Below are 27,591 nucleotides of genomic sequence, written 5' to 3'. Positions count from 1 at the left end.
CGGACGCTTGCAGCAGGTGCTCTACTGGTGGGCCAAAGGCACACCAAAGGCAAGTCGTCTGCGCCCTTTCGCGTCCAGACTGCGGCCAGATCCCGAAACACTGCCCTATTTGTTCCAGGTATGTTTATGAAGCTTTAAATAACACACCCAGTAAATACAAAAAACAGTTAGAGGTTGATAAATGGAAGGCCCCTATCTACTGTACGGCCTGTACAAACACTTTTATACCTGTACCGGAAGCTCCTATTAGTAATAGACCGCCCTTAAACGTTTTACTAAGAGGGTTTATCAATGCTAGATCAATATGTAAGCATGAGCAAAATATTTTCGATCTCATTCTTGACGGCAACCTCGACTGTCTTTTTATAACAGAAACATGGCTCAAAGAATGGTGTAACCCAGATATTGTCTGTGCCCTCCCCCCTGGCTAATGAATTCGTAAACAGGACAGACCAGAGCAAAATGGAGAAGGGATTGCGATTATCTATCCCAGCACACTGAAATGCTCTATTTTTTAAATAGTAGGCCTAATAGGGGCAGAGAGTATTGGCTTCTGTCTGCAGTTAGAAGACTCCTCCTTCACTGGAGCCCTGTTATACCTCCCTCCAGGCCAGCATTTGGTCTTCTTGAACAGCATAGGGGATACTATTAGCATATTAACTCTTAGATTCTCCAATGTTGCTGTAGTGGGGGACTTTAATCTCCACTTGCATGCCCAAAACGATCCAGGAGTATCAATTTCTTAGAAATTGTAGAAACACTAGGCCTTGATCAGCGGATATCCTCCTCCGCCCATAGCCCCTTTTAACCTAACCTGGTCTATACCTTTTGAAATCAGTTGCCAGTACACAAACTATTTGCAGATGGAAGGATATGGCAGCCTCCCTAGACCTCAGCACCAATGCATCTGCCTGTAAACCCAGGCTATCTAGTGACCCTTCATTGGATACCCAACTTTTTAATCACTGGATGTCCTCACTAGTATTGTTGTGCCCCTCTTACCCCACTGAACAACCACTCGCTTCTGTCCCTTGGTACACCCAAAAACTGAGAGAACTACACAGCCACTGCAGGAAACTAGAACGCAGATGCCTGACAAATTTCAAACAGGAAGATTTAACTGTGTTCAAAGGAGTCATTAAAAATTACCACCAACAGATCAAACTGGAAAAGAAATCCTATTTTATTAATCTAATCAAACTGGCTGACTTAGAGCAAAAAAAACATCTTTAAGATAGTTAATTCTTTCACTAATCCTATAATCCTTTAGCAAGAGAGCCTCCCTTCACAGTCTTTCTGTGATTGCATTGCCAACTTTTTTTAACAAAGCCCTATCCCTACAAAAAGATTTCATAGGGTCACCCACTATGCCCAAAGAGGACCCACCCCAAATCTCGGATGGCTTAACCCCTCAAGTTTTCAAGTCATTATTAGAATAATCTCGCCAGGCCATTCTTGTACGTAAAGCAGGGTCTCCTTTCGACCCTTGTCCGCCGCAGACTATGCATGCTATGATAGACATCATTAACCCAGTTATTGACGAAATAATAAACACCTCCTTTTCATGAGCAGTAGTACCTAACAAATGGAAAATTGCAGCAGTCAAACCTCTCCAGAAAAAAATCTAGCAGATCCCACTCCCTTCACTAATATTCGTCCTATCCCTCTGCTTCCATGCTTTAGTAAAATCACAGAGAATCTAGTTAACACTCAACTTATATTCTAACATGAAGAAGCAAACATTCTGCATCCCAACCAATCTGGTTTCAAGCCTAAGAATTCGACGGAATCAGCATTACTGTATTCTGCAGAAGCCCGTAAATCTGCCTTAGAACAGGGAAAAAATGCTGTGCTGATCTTATTATTTCATTCAGCCACATTTGACAGGGTCTCACACAACATCTTGTTGGACTGTTTCAAATCTTACAGCATCTCTCATCTGTCCCTGGCCTGGCTAAATTCCTTCTTACAAAATTGTTGACAGGTTATTACGCTCGGCCAGTATCAATCAGCAGAAAAACCCTTGCATTTTGGGGTCCCATAGGGCTCCATTCTCAGTCCAGTGTTCTTTAACGCTTATATGGCCCCCCTCATTAGCCTGATATCGTCTTACCACATTGAGACAATTTCTTACGCAGACAATACACAGCTAATTCTGGTACTAGATGAACAATCTACATTGGCCGAAGAAAATCTAAAATGGTGTCTCACAGCGGGGTTTCGATGGATGAAGGAAAATTACCTAAAATGTAACTCAGAAAAAACAGAAATTATGCCTCTAGGGAAATTCAATACCTTCACCCTGAGTCTATTGTGACCCATAGACATTCCCCCACCATAACACAGTGAAGGTAGCAAAGAATCTGGGGGTGAAATTTGACTCATTACTCTCTTTTTGCCAGCAATTGTTAGTAGTGGTGGGGACATGTTTTCAACTGATAAAGTTCCTCAAAAAGTTCTTTGATCTACTTCCCTGTACGGCGAGAAATTCAGTCGCAGTTGCCTTAATCACCTCTAGACTCGACTACTGTAACAGCCTTTATGTTGCTGTGGCCTCATCGCGCGCAGCTGCTGTTCTTCGTTTGGTACGAATGGAGGCCTGGAGGCAGGGTTCAGGGCCCCAAAATGGCAGATGGAGAACTGAACATGGACAGCCTCATCACCCGGCTGCTGGAGGTGCGAGGATATCGCCCTGGAAAGATAATACAGATGACAGAAGTGGAGTTTGTGGTCTGTGTATAAAATCTCTCGAGATTTTTCTCAGCCAATCAATTCTCCTTGAACTGAAAGCTCCTTTAAAAATGTATGGTGATATTCACGGACAATACACAGATTTGCTTTGATTGTTTAAATATGGAGATTTCCTGCCAGAAGCAAACTATCTCTTTCTGGTTGACTATGTCAACTGGGACAAACACTCGTTGGAAACTATTTGTCTTCTTCTACAGAATGAAGTACCCAGAGAATTTCTTTCTTTTAAGAGGAAACCATGAGTCTGCCAGTATCAATCGTATTTATTGCTTCTATGATGAATGCAAATAACAGTTTAATATCAAGCTCTAGAAGACATATACATACTTTTTCACCTGCCTGTCCATTGCAGCTATTGTTGAAGAAAACATATTTTGTTGTCATGGAGGGTTGTTGCCGGATCTGCAGTCCATGTAACAGATTTGTAGAATTATGGGACCAACAGATGTGCCTGACACAGGCCTGCTTTGCGACTTGCTATGGTCTGATCCTGATGAGGATGTGTAAGGCTGGGGTGAGAATGACCATGGCGTTTCCTTTACATTAGGAGCTGATGTTGTAAGCACATTTCTGAACCGTCAAGATCTGGATATGATATGTTGTGCTCATCAGGTGGTTGAAGATGGCTTTGAATTTTTTGCCAAACAACAGCTGGTCACCCTTTTTTCAGCTCCAAATTACCGTGGAGAATTACAGATGGTCCAACATGCTGCAGCACGGCTAGTATTGAAATGGCCCAGGATCTCTCCAGCTGCCATCAAAGCGCTACACTGGCTGCCCATTCACAAAAGAGTCCTTTTTAAGATTCTAGTAATCACATATAGAGCTTTCAACTCCTCAGACCCCCACTTCTTCAAGCCAGGCTTTCCCACTATGTAACGAACCACACCCATTAGATCCTCCTCTGCGAAGCTATTGAGGCCTCCTAGTTTTAGATGTATCGCAAAGGGTGGAAAATCTATTGCAGTGCTAGGGTGCTGAGCCTGAAACATGCTCCCCAAACATCTACGTTCTATTCAAACAGAGACCATTTTTAGGAAAGGTCTGAAAACCTCGCTCTTTTCCGGTCCTGATGCACTATGTAGATCACTTATCTAGTCTCTCAGTTAGAGTGTGTCTATTCTATTTAGGCCTGCTTAGCGCAATGATGCTCCTCGGAGTGAAAGCTATGCTCTGTAAGTGCTTTATAACATAACATAACTGACTGCACCCGCCTGCAATGGGATCTCTAATCCCCTTTGAAATTGCACCTGGGTGCCACCTGCACAGTGAAAACACTGAGCACCTGCTCCGTGTTTTCACATGAATGCACTACCCCCAGGGCAGCGCGAGTTTGCAGCTGCCTTGGGGACAGCGGATTCACCATAAAAGGCCACATTATCATTGTTTGCGCCTGGCGCACCTTTTGAAGGTTGCACCCGGCACAAAAAATGATAATGTGTAAAGGTTATACATTTTATTTAAAAAATCTAAAATTGCCCATCTCAATGTCCTATTTCTGATATACGAGCAATCAAGTGAAGGCAAAAGCATGGCGGCACATTTTTTTGAAAAATACGCATTGCTCCAACCTCCAACGACTCTGAAAAGACTACAATCCATTTTCGGGTTCCTGAAGTTTGGCAGAACCTACATTTTGGATCACATAGAATGAGAAAAAACGTTCTATGACTTAATTAGACCTGATTTTTCAAGCAACCATTGGACACAGGAACATACAAACATGTTACATTTCGTTGAAGCTGATATGATAGCTTCCAAACACTTACATACTCGTATAAACACAACTACCCTAATGATCCGCACAGTCTCTGGGCCAACTGGTTACACATATATCACTTTCAATGAAGGCGATACGGTACTATTGAGTACAAATCACATGTGTACTCTAACACAGAAAAAGAGAAAGAGAGAGAGAGAGAGAGTGAGAGTGAGAGAGCACTGGTTCAGGGTAAGTGAATAATTGTCATTATCCTGATACCGACCATAGAGGCCACTACTAAAACAAGCATTCGAAATGCCAACGCATTATATCAAAGATGGATACAATGAGCTAACTCTCTCACTACAACAAATGTAGACTACAGATTCAATTCTACTTTACAAACACAAGCATTCCTGCAGTACGAGCAAGAATATTCCCTGCCGAATGAAAAAACGTCTCTAGATCCATCTGAATACAAATAATTTAGACATTGCTGGAATCACTCGTTCACGACGAGATTAGACAGAGACATCTTGATGGCTGTCAAAACAGGCCGCAACGACACCCACCTGCCAAAAGGCTTTCCACTCAAGTACTCCTACAAGTTAGATCCACAGAACATTCTGTATGCTCAGATTCCAGAAGTGGGTGATAGAATAACACCAAACACTGATCTCAGATTGGGATTAATATTAGCCGCACATGAGGGTCTGGGTTCAGCACACACAGGGTTTACTGCTACAGTCTTGTTACTAAGCAGTGCTATTGGTGGCAGAGTCTAACAAAACAGACCAGGGACTTTGTCCTTAAAGGTGACATCTGTCAACAGATGAAAGGCTCAACCATAGCATGTCCACCGCAGACACGTCTATTGATCCCAGACAAGCCTTTGGCTTGTGTTTATTTGACCCCTTGCACTCAGATGGGGCTTACAAGTGCATATTTGTGGCAGTGGATTCATGCTCCAGACACCTGTGGCTTTGGCCACAGCACTCAGCTGATGCTTGAACTGTTATAAAGAATTTGCGAGTCTTCATCGGGACATGTGCAATTGGCATGCTACATTCCAAACAGGCTCCGGCGTTTAGCTCTCTGGATTACAAAGAAGCCAAGGGGGGTTTCCGTGTGGCCTTTCAGTACTCCTTCTCCTACTATCCTGAGGGAAACTCAGTAGTTGAGAGGAAAGAAATGTGCTTTAAAGCAGTCCTTAATAGTAAACGTTTTAAGCTCAAGTGGCAGTTGAGTCAATAACCTATATGGGGTCCAGAGGGCACTCGATAACATGCCAAGAAAATCCGTGGTGGGGTCGAATCCTTATGAACTCCTGTTTGGAGTGAGAATTTGGGTATCAGACCTCGATAATGTCAGCACAATGGCAGCGGAACCACTATTTGACATGAATGAACGTTTAGCTGTTTTACAGAAACTCAACAAATTCCAGGGTGCACAAAGCAACGTCCAAGTAAAACACACTGCCACTGGAGAAGTGAAGGTCATGCCTGAAAGAACTGCCTGGGTCCTGAAGATTGGGGACCCGGTCAGAGAAATAATTGTGGACAAGAAAGAATTTGGGCCATCTGTACCTGTCCTTGCTGTCGAAGGTACTAGAACTGTACTTCTTCCACCCCTTGCCAGTCACAGTGACAAAAGGTTTGTCTCTATTGAACTGATCAAACCACGCTATGTGGCAGATTCTCAACAGTAGGCCACATGGGCTCCTGGGTAGCCACTGTACTCCTCTCACCACCGTTCAGGAAGTTCAGATGGAAGCTTTAATAACTACAGAAGATTCCCCTCTCTAATGAGAAGTTGTAAGCAACAATGAAGTGATACTTCCCCCCGTTAAAACAACTACAACTGTACAATCAATGAGTACAGAAAACTCAATTAAAAAAATCTACAACATCTACGTGAATATGCCACAGATCAAGTCATCTCCCAGTTCTACAAAACCTGCTGAGCTGCCAAAAATAGACCGGATGGTTTCTGGCTAATTTGTACGTTATGATGACTTCTCATCGGATTCAAGTGAACCCGAACTGCCACCATTGCCTCTCCCTTTCAAGCTACGAGTTTATGCTCTCTATCTTTGGCTGAAAAAGACATACTTTATTGTTCAATGGCTACACCTCTGCAGTACAATTGGATCACTTTTCCTGGTCCTCTGGATTGGTTTGGTAACTGTCTTTTTCGTACTTGTGAATGGACACTATCTCCCAGATGACTCTGCACTACAACGTGTGAAATAGGTTTTGAAACCATATGCATCATTGCACCATGAACTAAGGGACCTGTCCCTGGTGAACATTACAGCAGTTCCAGTTTCTGAAGGAATAGTGTGGGACAGGGCAACATATGATGTGTATGGTCCTACCCAACATTTACAAATTCCATATTTGTTTGAAATTTCTTTAAATTAAATCATCACCTCCAGTACATTCGCCGATGATTTGGACATTGAAACTGTGCACAATTTGCTTGCAAATCTAGATCAAACAGCTGCATTTTCTAATGATAAATTATATGATGGTACATCTAATTTCAGCGACATGTTCTGTTATCAAGATTATGGTCAAAATGTCTTATACAAAACTAGTATACCACACACTGTTTACAATTACACAGAATGGGAACACTGCCCAACACTGCCGACAGGTAGTTCAAAAACGTTTGCACAAAGGTTTGTTTATTTTTCCGGCTCTGACACATCAGACCAATCCTGGTACTAGTATAGGCTTGCAACTACACCTGCAAAGAAAAATAAGCTAACAAATACCAAACTGATATACTCTGCTTCCTTTATTTTCCAACTGCCTATACACGGTTTCGAATTTTAAAAGACACCATAGACACAAAATCTGTCTGGGGACAAAAGATAAAAGACACAATTGATGGACGGAATGCAGACTAAATCAAAACATTCACCCCCAGTCAAGAGATTTGGGTTAAATCCATCATTCTTTTGCTCACCATGCCACCCCCGTTTAGACCTGGCCATATGCAAATCAGTCTTGACCCTGTGCCTCATGGGAACAGTCCAGCCTGAACTGCCAAGCCAGGTCCTCCCTGGACTGGAAACAAGCATCCTAGGACCGGTTTCGGGGTTTCACCCCTCTTCAACCAGGATAGCTTGATTCCAGTGGCACAGTGAGCCCAGGACCCACGTCTGAGCATACCTGGCGCACTTAGGGCGAGAAAGCAAAAGACGCAATTGATGGACGGTATGCAGACCAAATCAAAACATTCACCCCCAGTCAAGAGATCTGGGGTAAATCCATCATTCTTTTGCTCACCATGCCAGCCTAGTTTAGACCTGGCCATATGCAAATCAGTCTTGACCCTATGCCTCATGGAAACAGTCCAGTCCGAACTGCCAAGCCAGGTCCTCCCTGGACCAGAAACAAGCATCCTAGGACCGGTTTCGGCGTTTCACCCCTCTTCAGCCAGGATAGCTTGATTCCAGTGGCACAGTGAGCCCAGGACCCACGTCTGGGCATACCTGGCGCACTTAGGGCGAGAAAGCAAAAGACACAATTGATGGACAGAATGCAGACTAAATCAAAACATTCACCCCCAGTCAAGAGATCTGCATTAAATCCATCATTATTTTGCTCACCATGCCACCCCAGTTTAGACCTGGCCATATGCAAAGCAGTCTTGACCCTGTGCCTCATGGGAACAGTCCAGCCCGAACTGCCAAGCCAGGTCCTCCCAGGACCGGAAACAAGCATACTAGGACCGGTACGGGGTTTCACCCCTCTTCAGCCAGGATAGCTTGATTTCAGTGGCAAAGTGAGCCCAGGACCCACATATGGGCATACATGGCGCACTTAGGGCGAGAAAGCAAAAGACACAATTGATGGACGGAATGCAGACCAAATCAAATCATTCACCCCCAGTCAAGAGATCTGAGGTAAATCCATCATTCTTTTGCTCACCTACCACCCCAGTTTAGACCTGGCCATATGCAAATCAGTCTTAACCCTGTGCCTCATGGGAACAGTCCAGCTCGAAATGTCAAGCCAGGTCCTCCCTGGACCGGAAACAAGCATCCTAGGACCAGTTTCGGGGTTTCACCCCTCTTCAGCCAGGATAGCTTGATTCCAGTGGCACAGTGAGCCCAGGACCCACGTCTGGACATACCTGGAGCACTTATGGCGAGAAAGCAAAAGACACAATTGATGGACGGAATGCAGACCAAATCAAAACATTCACCCCCAGTCAAGAGATCTGGGGTAAATCCATCATTCTTTTGCTCACCTACCACCCCAGTTTAGACCTGGCCATATGCAAATCAGTCTTGACCCTGTGCCTCATGGGAACAGTCCAGCCCGAACTGCCAATCCAGGTCCTCCCAGGACCGGAAACAAGAATCCTAGGACAGGTTTCAGGGTTTCACCCCTCTTCAGCCAGGATAGCTTGATTCCAGTGGCACAGTGAGCCCAGGACCCACGTCTAGGCATACCTGGCGCACTTAGTGCGAGAAAGCAAAAGACACAATTGATGGACGTGGGTCCTGTGCTCTCCACCGGAAACAAGCATCCTGAGACCGGTTTCTGGCTAATCAGTCGTCATCAGCCAGGCTAGCATGAATCCAGTGGCAAAGTGAGCAAGGGACCCACGTCTGGGCATACCCTGCCAACTTAGGGCGAACAAAGCAAAACCAAAGGGGATGATGGACGGAGTGTTGAACATTGCAAGCACTCCCCCCTAGTCAACTGATTTGGGTTTAAACCATCATCATTCTTTAGCTCACTCCGCCACCCCAGTTTAGACATGGCCATATGCAGATCAGTCTGACCCTGTGCCTCATGGGAACAGTCCAGCCCGATCTGCCAAGCCATGTCTTCCCTGGACCGGAAACAAGCATGCCGTGAGAGCATGATACACTGCTTTGTCATACCTCGGCTTTGAGAACTAAATGAGCACTGGTTCTTGTCCTTCAGGCCTGTTTGGCTTCATTGCGTCCTACCTGTATTGCGCTTCCTGCTTTTCAGCAACAAATGCGTATTGGATCTATGCCTAGGATCACAATTGGTTGAGCCACTGGACATTGAAGTTCTCATGGACCCTTTAAAGGCTCATGGGTATTTTTGACCCAAGCGTATTCAATTGCTAATTAATGCATTCTTGGAGCCACCTTGGGATGCTTTGGCTCCTAGTAAAATAGACACCGGCTCTACTATACCCCTACTGGATACAATTCTTCCCACAGCAGTTGCTGTGGGAACTGGATGGACTCACCTTTGCTTCATAAACAAGCTTCGAGGTGAGCTTCTGGGACCGTCGTCTGCAGTTGTGGGCAACAGCAATATTGTGTCTCCCTCTCGGAACACATAAACATTTGGCTTTTTGTGTGGTTTGGAACATTTTGGGCTGTCTTTAAAAACAAGCATTTGCAATGCAGTCAGTTCTCGCCTATGGGACCTTATATGTATTTAGCTATGCAGCACATTAGCCTGGGTGCTGAAACAGCTACTGTTCTTTAACATGGTGGAAAGTAGGCACCAAACTGCGTGACACGCCAGGTATGGGAACACATGGAGAGAAATATTGCCTTTCAGCGGAAATGGTATAGTCCAAAGCTCTGTTTTTAATATAAAATCAGGGCCTTCAGTGGTCATATCACTGAAAATACAAGATTTGAACAACAATATTATTGTCTACAGGTACTCATGGAAGACAATTTCTATGGACTGGAATCCCAGAGAATGCTAAAGTGATTCTGGTATTTTACTGACCTCTGCTGGTCGTTATTTTATATTAAGAAAGTTAAATAGAGGCAGTTGTCAGAAAAATGTCAAAAAAGAAAGTCCCTCAGCAGAAAGAAATTCTGACCACTACTGGCCTTTTTTATTAAGACAGTTAAATGGAGGCAGCTGAAAAAGAAAAAAAGTCCCTACGTGGAAGCACACAAGTCCAAGGGCTGAATTCCAGAGCCCACAAAGCACATACACATATAAGTATATACTAATATATAAGTATATATTAAAGTATATGCAAGATGTCTCGAATGCTCAACCTAAAAATGAATCAAAACAGCTTTTCATTTTCTTTATTCAGGCACCATGGCTTTTTTCGTGCTTGGGATCTCAAATACATATAACAACTTTTTTAAGGCTTTTATATTACTATTTTGAGGGGAAGCTTGCTTTTAAATGTTTTAAGAGTAGTTTTGAAAGTGTTTAAATCTGCCTCATTTTGTCCTGCTTTATATAGCTTTTATATATTGACCCTTAGTATGAGGAGTGGGTATTATGTTCCTGGGTGAGGCCCACGTAGCATCTGTCTGCTCATTTCTTACATTGTCCTCTTTTTCACAATAACATTACTGCTGTGAACTTCTGCACATATTTGCATGAACAGCAATGTTAGATTAGGCTCTCTGAAACTACTTTGTTTACACATCAAGCCTTGCATAACATTATCACGATGCCAGAAACATCATGTACAAAGCCTATTTACGCACTATATACAAATGTCGTTCTATCTTCATTCACGGGGTGACAGAGCTATCTACATATCCAAAACATCGCAAGGCTGCTTTCTATTATAAATAATCAGCATCCCAATAGATTAGAAAAGGAGGCCCTTCAGATGACACCAAGGGCCCCTGCATGCTGAGACTTCACCACGCAGCGATCTGACATCTCCATGAGGGGCTGTCCAGTTCGTGACCAAGAAGGGCACCTATATTCTCTCCCACCATGTAATGGGGTTGGACTGCCCCTCGGGGGATTCTTGGCTTCACACCTACACACACTCGAGGTATAATTAGAGTAGGGTTTGCATAGTAGGGGTACGCCTTTTTTACGACTGCACATATACACTTTTTTAGCACCATGATAGAACTATAGCTACTATTTACACTTCTGGTGCTTGTAATCACTTTTGTCTGCTTCTATCTACTGATTATTGCAGCACATGTATTCTATACCAAAATAACGTTGGTTCAATAAATATATTGAAAACGTCCAACTGTGTTTTCTGTATATTTCTCTGGGCACAAGAAAGCATGAGTGACTGAGCGAAAGGTTCTGATCTGTTTGTACAAGCCCTGAGACGGCAGGGTTGTCATGGTCAGTGGATGCCAGAAACTATTTGCTCCCTGGTAAGGTTAGGGGGGCATATGGTGGCACTGTGAGCTAGCTGGTCTCTAGGCCTACATATCCTGTGGGGTTTACTGGAATCAGTCTAGGTACATCGCCCAAAGTTTATGTTGTCCAAACAAACCTGCAGGTCCTACAGATTAGTGGGAAATACACAACATTACCATTGTGAATAATTGAGTGAAGTCGAGCAACGGCTTAATTTCAGAAGTTTCACCTAAGAAGCATAAAGAAAAATTCAATTTTTAGCCATAGGTGTCAGAATGCTGCTACAATTACTATATTCGTTTTGTACTAATTTATTGTAAAGGTAATTTAAACTATTTTTAACATTTGATAAGGTAAAATATTCTCATATCAAGTAATGTCAGAAAAAATGGGTTATGAACTTTAAGCAGCAAAGGCCCTGATTTGGACTTGCTCGAAGAGCCCTGACACTGGTGCAATTGACTGGTTAAGCAGGTGTCAGAATTCCATGTGGGGTGCTGATTCCAAACTGCCCGGTCGATTAAATACCTCACCTTCTTTAAATTTCAGCAGGTCAAACTTAAATGGAATTTAACTGGGATACATTATACAGCATAGTTGCTTTAAGCGCCAAAATCCAGGTACTAGCCCCCAAAAACTTGGAATAAGTGTTAATTATTGAGCCCAATAAAGAGATGATACACTTTTGCACAGCCTGACCTTCCTTGGCACCCACATAGCCAACAAAAAGTTGATCTTCCACCCGGAAATCCTTCGTGTGGTCAGAGTAGAAAGACAGAGCACGTTTCGGGTCCAGACGGTGGAGTCTCTCTTCCTCCTTGGAAGGGTGCGGAGGCGGAAAAAAGGTGGGCAGAGTGCTAGTCTGTCTGATGTGAAAAGGAGTGACAACTTTAGGTAGGAACGAGGGCCTCATTTGAAGCACCACTTTGACCAGATCCACCGAGAAGAAAGGGTGCTTAGAAGAAAGAGTCTGAAGCTCACTTACTGCTAGCTGAGGTGAATGCAACAAGAAAGGCAGTCTTCAGAGTGAGAAGCCTAAGAGGACAGTTGTGAAGGGGCTTGAAGGGAGCGCACAAAAGGCCCAAACAAGGTTCAAGTCCCTCTGAGGTATTATGCAAGGAGATGGAGGAAAGAGGTGAATAATGCCTTTTTAAAAACCTACTGACAATAGGGGACTTGAACAAAGAAGGGCTGATCTGGTACCCGAAGAAAAGCAGAAATGGCTTTCACATAGCCTTTAGGAGTGCTCAGAGCCAAACCCTGCTGGGCCAAATAAAGAAGGAACAAAAGAACCTCAGAAAGAGGGGCAGGGGGGGGATCCACAGCCCTTGCTGTGCACCATGCCACAAACTTGTTCCATCGACAGGCGTATACCATCTTAGTGGAGGGACGCCTGGCTGCCAAGAAGACATTACAAACTTCGGGTGGAAGGTCAAATGCTGTCAACTGTCGCCGCTCAATCTCCACGCAAGGAGGCTGGACAGGTTCGGGTGGAGAACCATCCCCTGCTGCTGCGACGAAGATCCGCCCGAAGGTATCATAAAAAGAGAAGGGAAGTCTTGTGGAATATCATCCTTAGACGAAACACGTGTTGGCTTCTCTTTTTATGATCAAATGAAGGCTGTTCTTTTATGACCTGATGAAATAAACAGTTTGTTCTGTAAAAGTCATAAATGGACTTGGATTACTTTTGATCTGGACAATAAGGCGCCTACTGTTTAAACAAGTCTCCTAAGGATAATGCCAAAGCCGTAATTAGAGACTATAAAGGAAGATGAAGATCGGATAAGGCCCTCATCCATAAACACACTAATCTGTGATTCGAAAATAACTTCTATGAATTGTAATTGAAGCTTCTTATATATTTAGTTTGCTCAGGGAACTACAATCGTTTTTCTGTACATTTACAATTGTTATCAATTGTAGGCAACAGCGTTGGGTGGTGGCTGTTTTGTTCCCTTGGATGCAATCCTTGTGATATTTTTGCTTTCTCTTTCACTGTTTTAATCACTATTTGTTTGCGCAGGATGTACCTCACTGCCCATCTTTATCTTATATCACTGTAGGAAGCTCCAGGCCCAAGGCCTCAGCTGTCCTATGCACCACCACAGCATAGGTCGCTCCCTCCTCTGTAGCCATGGTAGGGAGTGAAAGCATGCCAAGGTCTGGGGAAGTGTCCAGACCCCTGGTGTCACCCAATTCCTCTCTTCAGTCCAGTTCTTCCAACTGGTTTCCAAAGGGTCCTGCGACCTCTCCCAGATCTCATCACCACCATCAGAGTGATAGGGAACACCTGGGATGAACAAGGGAACAGAAGTACCCTTCGGCATCTTATCTGAAGTTGGTCTGGCTCTGGGTCCATCTCGGGGTGAGGATGGGGATGGCGTCAGCCAGGGGCATGGCCGACGCCGGGGGCATCGTCACAGGGATCAGCGCTGGGGAAGGTTAAATAAGGTTGACCAGTGCCAATCCGGATCCGGGCTTGGATCCACGGGAGCCTTCCGGTGCCGGGGCTGGAGCTGCCGGCATTGAAGGTCCAGGGCACCCGACCGACTCTGCTGAGCACTAAGGCACACCAGCGGAGTTGGGCTGGCCAATGATTTGATGGAGGGCTTCGTCCCTCGAGCAAGACCGGGATCGACGTGGAGCCGACTGTCAGGCATCCAAAAGCTTTCAGGAATGCTTCCGCAAAGACTTCGGATTCATAGCCCAGCAGTCAGAGCACGGCTTTGGGTCATGATCGCTCTCCAGGCACCAGAGGCACACGAGGTGCGGGTACGTCACAAACATTAGTTTGTGACAGACCTCGCAGGGCTTGAAACCGGACCAACGATGGGACATCCTTCGAGATCCAGGAGTCGAAGCCTCGAAAAAAGAAGTCAACAAAAGTCAAAAAAAGTTCTGCAAAAAAGTGACTAAGGGGCAAGCTATCTCTGGATCTGCACTAGGTTAGCACAGAAAAAGAAAGAACTGATGTTGGTGCGCAGGGACAGCATCTAAGTAGGCACCGCGCTGTCTTCCCAGTGACCACGACGCAGATGATGGACGCGGAGCCGACCGACGCCACCCACTGATGTGCAGGGGTACTGCTGAGGAAAAAATTCTGTCGATCCAGTCTGACGCCTGGGGTAATTCCAAGGTAAGGAATTTATAACTAATAGTCTCTTTCAGATGTTATATTATATATAAAAGATTATAAGATTTTCATTTCTATTATTACAAAATCTTCTAGTTTCCAAATTTAATTGGTTAGTTTTCAATCTGCTGAATTCTATACTAAAGATCAATAGACACCAATTTGAAGTGAACATGAATAGACTGTTACCTCATTTAATAGATGATGAACTACTCCAATATATTTGAAACATAGTCGAGCAAAAGAATAGATGAATGAGTAAATTTACTCAGTATAATTTGGACATTATTATGAAATGAACACTCAGTCAAATATCAGTTAACATAAGTTAAATCAAACTGTTAAAGGATGTCCTAATGCTAATAATGTTTTTGAAGCTTTATGAAGCATACTGCCTAAGTGTTTACCCCTGTGAGAGTAATTATATCATATGAATGTGTTGTATGATTTAAAATCCTTACACAAATTTATATATTTACTTGTAACTAGTAAAATATAATTACTAGTGACCTGGCTCTCAAATTGTAAATATATAGTTAATGAGAGAGCCACTCTGCAAACATATTAGAAGACTAATATAATCAATAAACTTGAGTATACAAGTTACAATTACACAAGTACAACCACATCATCAAATGCCCAACAGTTGATCTCTTGAATATTTATTTATGCATTTTTATTTAGCATGGTCATTCCCTGAAGGTACCGGACCAATTTAAAATGAACAAAGCTCATCACAAAAATACAAGATTACAAAAACCTACATTTATCTGAGGCAGTATATACTTTAAATTACAAGTCATTTAGAAAAAGCACAAAGTCAAATATTCCCAAGAGGTATGTATATTAAGGAGGTAGCAGCTTGCCTTTTGATGACCAAATCAAGATGAGGGAGAAGTGCTGTCAGTCCCATGGCAAGGGTCATAGTTAAAACATCCATCAAAGTGGTGGTGCATAGGTTTGGAGGTAAGAGTTCCATAATCTGGTCATGCTTCCTGAGAAGGATTGTGCCATGAGTCATGCCTTTATAAAAGTTGGGGGTAGCAATGATCTGGTGCCCCTAGAGAGCTCTAGCTTGTCCATCAGGTATCATGGAGTAGATGTGTGTAGGGCCTTGTGCATGATACAAGCAGTCTTGTGTATGGCATTATCTTCAATATGCAGCATCAGTGAGATGTAATAATTTCTTTTGGTCTTACAGACAAAACGTGCTGCCAACTGTAGGATAAATTTAGAGTGGGAGAAATGAGACCAATCAAGAGATAGTTACAGTATTTGATCCTTGAGAACACTAAGGAATTAACAAGAATGTTCAACAATTACTCTGGAAGATAGCAGCGGATTCCTCAAAGAAGTCATAGTTGAAATCACACAATTCTAACCCTGGTGTTGATTTGCCATTGAAGGTTAAGGGCCTGATTTAGATCTCAGTGGACGGGCTACTTCATCACAATGGTGACGGATATCCAGTAGACCAAAATATAAATCCCTAAATATCCTTCGGATTTGTATTTTGGCAGATGGAATATCCATTACCGTTGTGCTGGAGTTGCCCATCCACCGACAATCACATCAGGCCCTTGGGGCCTCATGTAGGAAGCCAAATACCGGTCGGTAACGGCCGAAATTCGGTAAATATCCCGTTACCGACCGGTATTTAGGCATTTGCGATGTAGGGGGCAGATTTCTGGATTCGGTATTTACCGATTCGGAAATTAAGAAATCGGTAAAATACCGATTCGGTAAATACCGAATCCTGAAATCAGATGTAGGGAGCACTCTAAAGAGTGAAAATTAGTATTAGAAATTCGTTATTTACCACCAAATACAGGTTGGTGATAAATAACGAATACCTTGCAAAAAGTAATTTTTTGCAGATTTAAGAGTGCCATGTGGCAGACATACATGCCCTTAGGGCATGTCTGTGCACCACATGTGCACACATGCAAGATTCAAGGGTGCAACAGGGTGTCAATGTGACACCCTGCCACCCTTGCATATGCTCCCCCATACCTTCCCATTGATTCCTATGGGCCTCCAGGCCTCCAGGCCCATAGGAATCAATGGGAAGGTATGCCTCATTAACGAATCGGTAAATACCGATTCATGATTACCGAATGTTTCCGATTCGGTAAAATTTACCGAATGATTACCTACATCACATTTACCGATTCATAAATACCGAATCGGTAAAATTCGGTATTTATGAATCGGTAAATGTGATGCTCCCTACATATGGCCCTTAGTCTTTTATCTAAGATGACTCCTATTGATGTTGTGCTGTCAACAATACTGGGCTTAATATTTAAGATATTGAGTGTGTCGATTCAGGATTATATTGAAGATGATGGTTGCAATGAAGGTATGAGGAGGAATTCCAATTTGGATGGGCTTAGTTTTAGGTGGTGTGAAGTCATCCAGTCTTGAACAGTATTTAAAATGTTAGCAAGATGTATGATTTCACTGGGAGAAGAGACCTTTAAGTATAGTCGAGTGTCATCTGTATATTGTTATTGGAACAATGGCTCAACCGGAAATCATTTTGAGGAGGACAAATGTAAAGAGAGTACAAAACACTCAGAGAGGGGAGAAAAAGGGGGAGACCACAAAATAATTTGATAGAATATAAATTCTTATTTGTAAGTAGTTGTATCAGCACTACAGTACAATTTAAACATAAGTAACCAAAAACACATAGGTGTGCTCTGAGCGTGCTATTGACAGTGAACGGCACAGTGACACAGTGGTGAGAAACAGCGTGAGCGGTGCAAGGCAAAATACAAAAATAAGTGCGTGGTCAAGGATACAGTGAAAGATATATACAAAATATATACAAATTAAGTATTATGGTTTTGGACTGGTTAAGTAGACCACAGTAACGGCAAAGTTTACGCTGAGTAGTCGACGGCGTTTCGACCTGTTCGATTTCATTTCATCATCAGGACAATGGTTACAGATTTCAGTATAGTGTTGTACAGGATATAGGAAGAAAGGAGAAATGAGACCCTGGATACAAGTAATTGTAAGATAGATGAAAGAAGATTGAAAGGAGAAAGAACTACCTGTCACGGTAGTTGAGAATCAATCCAGATGAAGGGTGAAAATCGCTCGATGGGTGTGACGAAGTGGAGGGTCCTGCGAGGATCCCTGGAGGGGAAAAGGAGAATGCTGGAAATGAGTGGCCCAATGAGGAGCCAATAATGACATGCCGGTAGAACTGTGCCAGAAAAGGAAAGACAGGGGCAGCGACTAAAGGATTACCTAACGATGTTGTTGGTCTGTTGAAGGAAAGCCCACCGGAGTACTGCCGATGCCACAAGCCATTCGCAGACCACCGCGATGATGGTAGGGGGAAACAGCTGTCTGAGACCAGTATAGACAATTTGACCTCTGTTGGAATTACACGTTGGCTTTCTGTCGAGCAGCCCATTGCGGGAAGACCGACTGCTTTGAATCGGCTGAATCGAAGGACTTGGAGTGCATGTTCACCCATTTCCTTGCTTTTGCGGCAGTCTCCCACGTGGATCCTTTCATCCAGGGCCCCCATTCACAACAGCATTTTGACCCCGAAAAAAACGACCCTGTTGGTGCCAAAATTCAGGTAAGTATGTTTTGCACTACTTAACGATTGACTGGACTGGGTACATATGGTCTGGGCTGCAGCAATGGGACAGTATTTATAGTAGGTACACCTGCATCGACTCCTCCGCCATCAGAAGCACCGCCACTGGTAATACACTGCGCCATGGCCGTAAGACCACGGAACGCGTAGTCAGGCCTATAGCCCTGAAATGGAATTTGAAATCCTCCAGTGGGGCAAGAATGCTGGCTGCGTACGAGGGAGTCCCCTCGAATTAAAATAGCCATTGGATGAGAGACCGCTGAAGGCATCGGCTTTGGCAGGAAAAGCTTGCAGTGTGAAAACGCAGATTTCATACCCAGGGAAGTTCTCACGTCTGATGTACACTTTTGAAGCCTTTCCCCCATCAAGAAAACAGTGTGATTCATCGTTCAGTAGGCAATTGGATGAGAAGTAATGTCCTATGAAGTCCGCATTTATCAATAATCTCCCACAATACAGATCTATCAACTATATTGAAAGCAGAGGCTAATTCAAGAACTAGGCATAGTGTTTTCCTCTTTTCCACTTACAACATTTTTGAGCCAATAAGGCGAGTGAAGACGGCATTTAAATATACTTATTGAGCTCAGTGAAATAATAGTGAATTTTCAACATGTGGCTATTGGTCTTTAAGTGTGGTGACCCCTTGACAAACCCAATAGGCTTGTATTATATATTGATGTGGTGTCCCTAAACAAAGCCTGTGAGCTTGTCTTTTATAATGATGTGGTGACTTTTGACAAAGCCAATAGGAATGCTATTATTGTTGTGATGACTCTTTTACAAAGACAATAGGCCTGTTTTGTTTAAAATTGCATCCCCCATAGTGTGATGTTCTATCTTGTATAGTTGGAGGGGTACTGTGATTTTGGGGGTCAGTACCCACTATGGGTTTAATTTAATTTCAGAGTGTCACCAAAGGTATTTCCATTGGCTGATATATATATTTGTAAATTAATACATTGTATTTATTAGTGTGTGTATAATACATTTCCTTATTCTTTTTTTAATTAATCACTGACTGGACAATAATTTATTGAGTGACTGTTAATGCATGCCTGCAGATGGCGATTAAAAGCCCACACCACCTTCCCTGGGTGGGCCTTGGATTGCTTTGCTTCGAAGTCCTGTGGCAATCAGATGCTACTATTGGGTATTTGGTTCACAGAATGGAGGGAATGGTGGACCTATTACTTGTGCAGGCCTCACATCCTGCACAACTAATAACCCCAATGTTTTACAGGTATGATGCTTCAACTTTGAATCTGCACTCTCATGTGACTAGATTTTCTAAAGTAAGCTTCATTGCATTGCCTAGCTCTCTTTTCCTAATAGCTAACTTGACTTTTTGTTTTTATTTGTTTTGTTCTATGGGTCGGCAGTGGTCTAGCTAGTTGTCTACAGAGCTAAATAGCCAAACAAAATTGCATGAATATTCTCCCACACAAAATGAGTATCTTGTTTTGCTTGTATTTGAAGTACAGTTTTCCTAATAGAACTGTGAGCTAAGTTATCAACTGAATAATGGAATAATTCAGAGAATGGTGGCATAGAAGATCTCAAGAGTGTGTTAGCAACAACTGTGGTATTTAATCCTCAGGGGGTTCGGATGAAACCTCCATGGAGTGAGGAGCTTCATATCAGAGTCCTATGCTTCCGGGGCCTGCCGCTTCGTTCTGCCACTTTGATCCACCCCACCCTTAGAGGGGACACTCTGGGCAAGTGGGGCCACACTTCTTGGGGGCCTGGTACCTCTCCAAAACTTTTTTCCTGCTGCTGTGGGCCTACTCAGAGATGCTGCAGCAACAGAGTGAGATGGCCATTATGGCTCCCAGGTCTAGCGGAGGACTTCGCCCAGCACGTGGGCTGCTCCTGGTCGCCCTGAATGGATTTTTTGACGATTGTGGTGGTGGCAGTGCAACTGCTGCCACAAGTCCCCCCAGAACATCAGGATCATTCCTCTCCCAGGTTTCATTTTGGGTGCTGCATTGCGTAGGACTACTGTTCAGACATCATTGGAGAAGCTGCAGTGGCCAAGAGTGACAGATTTGATGGTACCCTCTGCTTGGAAAAGTACTGTGTACGGCCTGTAAGGTGGTCTTGTTAGCCCTGAGTGGAGTTTTTGGTGGTATAGGGTGGGGGTTGCCACAGCTGCAACACTCCCCCCAGGACTACTGGCACAATCCTCACCTGACTTTGCAGTAACTGCTACGCTGAATAGGACTACCATGCCGGGTAGCCTGGGAGGCTTTTGTGAGTCATCAGGGGTTCCATTGCTACCTGGTGTCCTCCCAAATTGCTGGTTTTGCCTACCTTCTCACTCACTGGTACGGCAATCCTGACTCAATGGGACACTACACCATCCTGGGGGAAGGGTTGGACCCCTGACTGCTGCTTCGCTTGTTCTCATATCCTGCGCTTCGGAAGCTTCATGCAATGGGGGTTTTTCTCCTCAGCAATGAGATTGAGGGCTGCTGCTGGAGCCCTCCTTAACTCCCTCTTTCTTGTTTCTTGATGTGTTGGAGACTCCAGGGAGACATAACACTGCCAGAAGGGCCTGCTGGGGGTGCCGGGGGTGTTGTTGAGAGGAGTTTCTGGTGCCTAAGACCTCCTCACCTGCTCCAACAGCTTAGAAACTGGGACTCATTAATAGTCCATGGTTGGCTTCTGTATTCCCTTTGTGGTCACCAACAAGGGAGAGTCCCACCACCATTTCTAACTGACTAGTCTCGATCACCGTGACTTACACCTGTCCTGTGCGGGTTGGTTTTGGGTATAGTGGCCTGAGAATGTTGGCCCACTTTACCCTTCCTCAGCCATTCGTGCTTCTTCACAGCCTGCTGTCTCAACACTCTGTCTCTCTTGCACCATTTATGCCTTCACATTTGGATGCATGCATAAGCCATGTGAGAATCTCCTGCACCCATTCCTGGGGTGGGAGTGGCCCCGACCTTCTGGCCTCATCTGCAGATGCTTGCCGGACATCAGCCTCAGGTGAGAAGCTGGACGCTGTGTTGACGACAGTAGGCTCCACCAGAAAGCTGTTGGAACACAAAATTGACTCTTTGGTAGTGGACTCTGGCCTATTGAGGAATGATCACAGAAAAAGGCTCGACAGGACTTAGACTTTGGAAATGGTGGTGTCGGAATTGGCCCCTGTCACAAAAGAACACGAGGTGGAATTATCTGGTGTGTTGGAGTGGGCCAAGTTATTGAAGCACAGACTCTCAGACAAGGAAGGTAGAGGGAGGTGCACAACACCGCAAGGACTGGGCACAGGAGGTTGTGGCCCTGGAGGGACTTTCCAAGATGTTTGCCTTCAAAAGGGCACATCGGGTGTCGGACAGTCCTCCTGTGCTTGGCCGCCCAATGAAGCCTGTGGTGGCCCACTTGCTATAATTCAGAGACTGGGATTATCCTCTGCGATAGGCCTGCACTTCCGGCCTCTATTTAGTAGGGAATGTAAAGGTTTTATTTACCTCAATCTCTGTCCCCTATGCCCTCTTCTTTTCCTCCAAACTTTGGTTACAACTCTAGAAATTCTACGTTTTTTGTATTGGATGGACACCTGTGAATCTTCCCCCTACCCCAAGCGACCATCTCCCTGACCAGGATCCAGGTGGCACACATGGCCACATAATAAGAACAAGCATTTGCAATGCATTAGGTCTCGCATTTACGTGAGTTTGAGCTATTGACATTGCAAATAACAATGCCTATTGGCATTGTCATTTACAATGCCAATAGCTTTAACTCGTGTAACTGTGAGACCTATTGCATTGCAAATGCTTGTTCTTAGGAAGCATACTATTAGCACGGGCTGTAACCTTGGAGAGATATTCGCTGTCTCAGTGCTCCTATATCAAATTTGGTATTTGTAAGGATACCACTGCTGTGTGTGTCTTTGGAGAGCACTGTGCGTGTATTGAGGCTCAAACATTTTGCAGTATCTTGCAATTAATTATTAATATAATGGATTGTCTTAAAAACAACACAGTAGGAAAAAGTTCCATTTTAATAACAGCCCAAAGGAAAGTACAAGCTGTGGCTAAGACAACAAAACATTGTTTATTTGAGTACTACGTATATATAAGATAGCACGAGTGATAGCGCTGCTTTCTCAGGCTTCGCACATTAGTTGTGTTACTTTGAGGGATACTGCTGCTGTCTTTATACTTTTAAAGTACTTTATGTGTATTTTGAGGTAGCACGAGTGTTAGCCCTACTGTGTTAATCCTTGCATATTAGTTGTGTTATCTGAAAACATCTGCTGCTCTCTCAGTGGATTGTGCAGTAGATGGTGCAGATGTAAACCCGACCTTAAGGATGACGAGACAGAGCAAACTTGTGCCTGTAGATTAAATGTGCTTGTGTTATAAAGTATAAGAGATGGTATTTTATTTGCAAGGCGTGGTGTGCTGCGCGCTGTGTAAAGTAAGTTACCATAATTGTGAGAACAGACGAGGGGTTTTTAAGCAATAACGCTACCCCCCTTCTTCGCGCAGGGCCAGAGTGCCGAGAGCAGAGAGAGAGCTGCGTCTTAGAGCGAGCTGCGCCCTTCCTGGTAAAACAGTGACGCACTGACCCGTGTGTTAAGATGACGTTTACTAGACAGTACTGTGGCACTGTGTGTTTTTCCCAAGAAGGAGTACTATTAGCATGGGCTGTAACTTTGGATGAATAGCGCTGCTGTTTCAGTCCATGTACATTACTTGTCATTAAAAAGATAGTGCTGCTATCTTTGTGCTTAGTTATACATTACTATGCGTGTGAGAATAGCATGGTATTTTGAGTGATAGCACTGCTATATTAATCCTAAACACAGCGCTTGTGGTAGACTGCAGCAGCATACCTAGGGAAATGAGAGGCCCATAGGTGCTTTGCAGTAGCTGGCACTCGTGATTTTAAAATTAGATCTTAAATTGTGGCGATGTAAACCTGACCTTAAGGGTGAGGGGGCATAGCAGCCCTGCGCCTGCAGATTAAACGTGTGTGTTATAAATAAGAGATCTTATTTTATGTACAATGCGTGGTGCGCACCGCGCTGTGTAAGTACTTATTAATATAACGTGATTGGCTTAAAACAACACAGCACAATCAAATACAATTGTAAAAACAGCCAAAAAGAAAGTCCAAGCTGGGGCTACGACAAAAAAACAAACATTATTCATGTAAGCACTACGTATATATAAAATAGCACGAGTGATAGCGCTGCTGTTTTAGTTATCGCACATCAGGTGTTTTATTTTTAGGGATAGTGCTGCTGTCTTTATACTTGTAAAGTATTTTATGTGTATTTTGTAGTATCAGGAGTGATAGCTCTGCTGTGTTAGTCTTTGCACATTAGTTGTGGTATCTGAAAACATCGCGCTGCTGTCTTAGTGGTGAGACGGTTAAGAAGAAGGATAAAATGCTGGCACCAGCTATGGCCAAAAATAAATTGTACTGTTGATTACAACTATGTGTATGTGTGAGTAGGAGGTACAGTGTGTTTCTGTCTGGAAGGCATACTATTAACAGGGGCTGTAACGTTTGAGAGATAGCGCTGCTGTCTCAGTTTTTTTACATTAGTTGTGGTATTTGGAGGGATAGCGCTGCTATCTGTGTCTTTGCAGACAACTGTGTGTATATTAAGGCTAAAACATATGGCAGTATATTAACATAATTTATTGATATAACGCGATTGCCTTTAAAACAACAGCACGATAAAATATAATTTTAAAAACGGGCTAAAATAAAGGTATAAGCTGTGACTAAGACAGCATAACAAACTTTGTCCATTTAAGCAGTACATTTATATAAGATAGCACGAGTGAAAGCCTTGCTGTGTTAGTTCTTGCACATTAGTTGTGATATCTTAGAATGTAGCGCTGCTGTCTCAGTGGTGAGACGGTTAAGGAGGATAATAAAATGCTGGCAAGCGTCATGGACGAATAGAGGCTTCAGCAGACAATAACTGTAGTAAGCATGAGCCACTGCAGGTAAGTGTTTGTAAGGTGCTCAGGGAGGACGCAGACACGTTGCGGCCGCCAAGAAACGTGTTTGTATGGAGCAACAATTATGAGGCAGTGAGGGAGAAGGATAACATACAGGCGAGTGGCAGGGACAAGTACAGGCTCCATAGAACAATTAGCATAGTAAGCGGGAGCCGCTGCAGCAGTGGGTTACACCAACAAGTTTTAAACAGTGCTTACTAGCATTTAATTTTTAAAAATCCCACAGTGTAACATTTTTAACAGCTTTATTGCGTTTGTTAGTTTGAAAATTGTGAAGGTAGGAACGGCAAACACCTTGCGGCCACAAATAAATCAGTTAGAAAGTCCTAGCAATAAGGAAAGTTAGGCAGAGGCATTGAAAAAGCAAAGTTTGTACATATAATTGCTGCGTGTTTATGCAGTATCACGAGAGATAGTACATATGAAAATAGTGATGCAAAGTGGGATTTTTTATAATAATACAAATGCCATATAAAGTACATTCACCGAAAATTTTCCTTACCTGGTTAAACAGCAATGAACTATCGCTCTTGTAAATCTGGCTTCATCCAACAGTAAAAAAAGGAATTATTTTCTTTTAGTAGTCTGCAGGTTTAAATAGGAACGAAACTCTAACAAGCTGTCCCCATTGTGAGGGAAGTGGGATAAGGGAGGGGGTGGCAAATGGTGAGCACTTTCCGGCCGCTTTGATGTTCTCATCAAAGCGGCCGCGAAATGAGCTTTTGTAAACAAGGGATTTCAAAGTGCAAACTAGTGCTTTCAGGCTGCCAAATGGTGCGCGCGCCTGGCGCACATGCACTGTATTTGGAGGCCTGAAAAGCACTAGTTTGCACTTCCAGATCCCCCTTTTACAAAAGCTCTCGCGAGAGCAGCGCTAAAGCGCTGTCTCAGGCGAGACCTAAAAAGGGGGTGTCTGCCCTACACAGCAACTGGCCCGTACCCATAGGACTCAGACATTGGCCGCTGCTGCCTCACTGGGCTCCTTTGAATGTCGAGTGGAGAGAGGAGCATCATTGGAGTGGACTCGGAGTTGGGCAATAAAAGTATTGTGGGCCGAGATTCCAGCATTCAACTTCCAAAGATAATGCTCAGAACAGTAGACATTAGCTGATGTGGGGAGAATATGAGCTTCTGGGAAGATTGTATTGTTTTTGTAATACATGTAGCTACTGATACTTTGTACACTATAGTTTTTGATGGGGGGCTCTGGGATGCAGAGGATAATATATACTGATTGCTGTTCCCTTTCTCCCTCGTCCTTACCCTTGAGGAGTGGAGATTTCCAACCTTCCTTAAGGTATGACTATGTTATGTCTCAGGCACGTTTGAACGATGAGTCTTTGTGCAACTGCCATGGGGGGGATTGTTGGGGTGTGGTTGTTATAGGTGCCTCACCTTGGTGGGTGCTGTTGGATATTGTAGGTGACTGGCGGGTGCATTATTAGAGTTGAGGCTGACTGGTCTCAGAGTGCTGGCTGTTGGGGGGATCTGTAATTGTTGGACTATACCACATTGCCTATGGCCAACTTTCCCCATACATGGAATATAGGGAGCCTTAACACCTCAAGCAAAATATATAAAGTCTAGTCCTTCCTTAAAAGATGGTGAACTAGGTCGTTTTCATCCAAGTAAAGTACCATGCCAAAACAGGGGTTATAGCACTGCAAATGCAGTGGGGGGGGGTCAAGTGTATACAACCACCTATTCAGTATTTGCTCAGGCGGTACTCATCTGGGAACTACCAAGTACTCCATTTCTGCTAAACACTGAACTAATAGATGGAGAGGCAGAGGATTGTTCTACTGTTCTGAGGGGCAAACTGGATGGCAGGGATACCACCCTTACAAACCTTTATGCTCCTATCACTGATCAAGCATCTTTCCTTACTCCCTGGTGCCACATCTCCTCGCCACTGCACTAACCGATGCTTGTAAGGGAAGGCTTCACTTGCATTGCTGATGTTTGCATAGCTTGTTCACCTCCGACTTCCTACCACACCAATTAGCAAAAGTGTTATTTTTTTCCACCGCTGGATTGAAGAATGTGGTTCAGTTTACTCATGGGGGGCACATCACCCTGATAGCAAAATGTACTCCTTCTATTCAGCATGCATGATCTGTCAGTACGAGTTGACATGATCATTTCCACTATACAAATACATGAGCCGGTCTCCCAGGCAGAATATTTAGCAAAAACCCACTAAATACACTCTGACACTCATGTGGGAAGCTACCACACCATGCATTCCTACCTGAAAATTAAACACTGAAGCTCTTGATGTCTCCTGTCTTTAAAGTGTTCTTGGCAGGCACGATACAAGCCTATATCACTAAACATGAAGGCACGGCCTCCTCCCCGTTGTTGAGAGGGAGACATTCATTTTGGTGGTGCACGGATATTGCATTGCTAAAATGGATGGGATTTGGGTTCAATTGCATACCATCATCAAACACCAGGGGACACTCCTATCTCGACTACAGCTGCCCCATACGGGTGCCCCTGCTCACCAGGATCGGCTGTGGGCTGATAGAGAATGACTCATTGCTCCTATCTCGACTAGAGCTGCCACATACGGGTGCCCCTGCTCACCAGGTACGGCTGAGCGCTGATAGAGAATGACTCATTGCTCCTATCTCGACTAGAGCTGCCACATACGGGTGCCCCTGCTCACCAGGATCGGCTGAGGGCTGATAGAGAATGACTCATTGCTCCTATCTCGACTAGAGATGCCACATACTCGTGCCCCTGCTCACCAGGGTCGGCTGAGGGCTGATAGAGAAGGACTCATTGCTCCTATCTCGACTAGAGCTGCCACATACGGGTGCCCCTGCTCACCAGGGTCGGCTGAGGGCTGATAGAGAAGGACTCATTGCTCCTATCTTGATTAGAGCTGCCACATACGGGTGACCCTGCTCACCAGGGTCGACTGAGGGCTGATAAGAAAGACTCATTGCTCCTATCTCGACTAGAGCTGCCACATACGGGTGCCCCTGCTCACCAGGGTCGGCTGAGGGCTGATAGAGAAAGACTCATTGCTCCTATCTTGATTAGAGCTGCCACATACGGGTGACCCTGCTCACCAGGGTCGACTGAGGGCTGATAAGAATGACTCATTGCTCCTATCTCGACTAGAGCTGCCACATATGGGTGCCCCTGCTCACCAGGGTCGGCTGAGAGCTGATAGAGAAGGACTCATTGCTCCTATCTTGACTAGAGCTGCCACATATGGGAGCTCCTACTCACCAAGGGTCGGCTGAGGGCTGATAGAGAAGGACTCATTGCTC

General features: G+C 44.2%; 1 protein-coding gene and 1 pseudogene across 1 annotated transcript in view; both read left to right on the top strand.

Annotated features, from left to right (window-relative positions):
• The window catches only part of LOC146799897 (cytosolic phospholipase A2 gamma-like), a 668,494-nt gene that overhangs the window by 306,100 nt on the left and 334,803 nt on the right, over positions 1 to 27,591 (top strand). The window lies entirely within an intron of this gene.
• On the top strand, positions 2,626 to 3,630 carry LOC146799898 (serine/threonine-protein phosphatase PP1-beta catalytic subunit pseudogene; annotated as a pseudogene).

This window comes from Triturus cristatus, chromosome 8 (assembly GCF_964204655.1).
Source record: "Triturus cristatus chromosome 8, aTriCri1.1, whole genome shotgun sequence".
NCBI classification, from domain to species: domain Eukaryota; kingdom Metazoa; phylum Chordata; class Amphibia; order Caudata; family Salamandridae; genus Triturus; species Triturus cristatus.
The sequence above is the reverse complement of the archived record's forward strand: the minus strand, read 5'-3'. Positions and strand labels throughout refer to the sequence as shown.